Source organism: Orycteropus afer, unplaced genomic scaffold, assembly GCF_000298275.1.
Source record: "Orycteropus afer afer isolate SDZICR_OR568_19922 unplaced genomic scaffold, OryAfe1.0 scaffold00097, whole genome shotgun sequence".
NCBI classification, from domain to species: Eukaryota; Metazoa; Chordata; class Mammalia; order Tubulidentata; family Orycteropodidae; genus Orycteropus; species Orycteropus afer.
This window is the reverse complement of record NW_006921684.1, coordinates 9,367,882-9,370,069: the sequence shown is the minus strand read 5'-3', so window position 1 is coordinate 9,370,069 and position 2,188 is coordinate 9,367,882. Positions and strand designations below refer to the sequence as shown.

Genomic DNA, 2,188 nt, shown 5'->3' with positions numbered 1-2,188 from the left:
AAAAAAAAAAAAAACACAAAACAAACTCACTGCCATCAAGTCATTCCCAACTCATAGCAACCCCTCCTTGGGTTTCCGAGGCAGTATTACTATGGAAGAAGATTGCCCAGTCTTCCTTCTAAGGACTGGCTGGTGGGTTTGAACTGCCAGCCTTCTGGTTAGCAGTCAAAATGCCTTGGGCATTACGCCACCAGAGTTCCCTTAGTTATTAATAACAAATCAAAATATTGGTTCACCAATTGTAATAAATATGCCACAGGAATGCAAGATGTTAATAAAACAAGAAACACTGCAGGTGGTAGGGAAGTATATGAGAACTCTACAGTTTTTGAACAATTTTTCTGTATACCTAAAACTAAAAAAGATCTGTTAGAAAAAACATCAGAAAATTTATTGAAAACCATTCTGATAACTTGACTTACTTATCTCCAGACCACAAAAACCCATAATAGGTACTATCCTCACACCACAGGTGAGGAATACGAGGCTCAGTGAAGTTTATTGGGTTGCTAAGGCCACACGGGTAGAAAGCAGGGGAACTGAGAAGCAAATCTAGGCCTATTTGGCTCCATATCCCTTTCTACTTAAACTCTTTGGGACCTTTTCCACACGTTTACACTGTATTTTCTCCTTTCTTCTGCACATATCATATATATGGCTCCATTTCTCCAATTGAACCAAGTCTCCACATCTCTTTGATGCTATTCCCTCCTCATCCTTCTCTTGTTCTTACATTTTCTAAGATTGCCAAATCTTATCAGTAAGGTTCAAGTGCCTTGACTTAACAGAGCCTCTCCGTGGATACTTGGAAGAAGTATGGCTCCCTGAACAAAACTAACAGCCTTGTCATCAGAGGTGGTGGTAAGCAACTATGTCATTCACCCTTTCCTAAAAAAGGATTGAAAGGGAGGAAAGAAGAAGGAAAAACGCAGTGTGGCCTCTGCTGGAAATGTTCCAGATTTAATTTTGGGGGTCCTGAGAATGACATTGGATTTCTTGTTTTGCTTCTGACTCAGGATGTACATTATTCTTCTATATCTAGATGCTTTTCCCTGGTATATCGCAGGGATCCTTCATAGTCAATATGTGGTGGTGCTGATTATGAAAAAATGTTGAAAGGAGCACAGCTCAACCCAAATGACATTGAAAGAATAACTAAAAGGAATTCCTGACTCTAATAAAACTGGGTTCTAAGAAATCAAATAAATGTATTCTTGATTCTTCCAAGTCTTTTGGACTTTAAAATAACCCAAGCATCTACCAACACCCCAAAAGTGAACTGGCCTTTAGGTAGGAGAAGAGTAACAGGAAAAGAATATTATATATCCAATTCCATTATTTTTCTTAATGTCTTAGTAAGAGTCCACGTGATCTACCCCACGCCTTGCAATTCTTCCTCTAATCCCTCTCTTCTGTCCACAGTATCCAGGGGCATACAGAAAGTAGGCTTTGAATGTTCTAGCTTCTGCTGACATCCAAGCAAGATGTTTAAGCAACAAAAAATATATATACTGTAAAAGGAATCAAAAAAAAGAAAAATTTTGGCCCAATGCATAGAACAGGCTCTTAGTATTCTGAGGTCCCATTATATCTATAGGCTTTAATATTAAAAGAAATGTCATAAAACAGTAATTATTATTTTCTGATAGATGGGATATGGAAAAACCAAATTCCTAAACCCACAGAGAACCACTCCAAAGGCTGACACAAAGACTAAGGGAAGAGAGGAAGTCTGTTCACTTTAACAGGAGTGTTTAGCCATGAGTGCTACCAGGGCTCCTCAAGGAGTGAAATAGCTCATTTAATGTTTTTGCTTTGGGCTTCCCCACCCCAGGAGCTCCAGAAAATTTATTCCCCAATTCTCCACAGAACTGAATTAGAAGGAACAAATTTCCAAGTAAGGAGCCCTGTGGCACAGTGGTTAAAAGCTCTCATAGCTGCTAACTGAAAAGTCAGAGATTTGAATTCACCAGTGGCTCCACAGAAAAGAGTTGGCAGCCTGCTTCTGTAAAGATTTATAGCCTTGGAAACCCTATGAGGCAGTTCCACTCTGTCCTTGGGGTCATTATGAATCAGAACCAACCTGATGGCAATGGGCTTGATTTGGTTTCAATAATTTCCAAGTCTTTGTTCCTCTGGCCTTATTTTAGTCTCTAAACTTGAAAAACTTTTATATATATATATATAT

General features: G+C 38.8%; 1 protein-coding gene across 1 annotated transcript in view; it reads right to left on the bottom strand.

Annotated features, from left to right (window-relative positions):
• The window catches only part of HELB (DNA helicase B), a 36,477-nt gene that overhangs the window by 18,625 nt on the left and 15,664 nt on the right, over window positions 1-2,188 (bottom strand). The window lies entirely within an intron of this gene.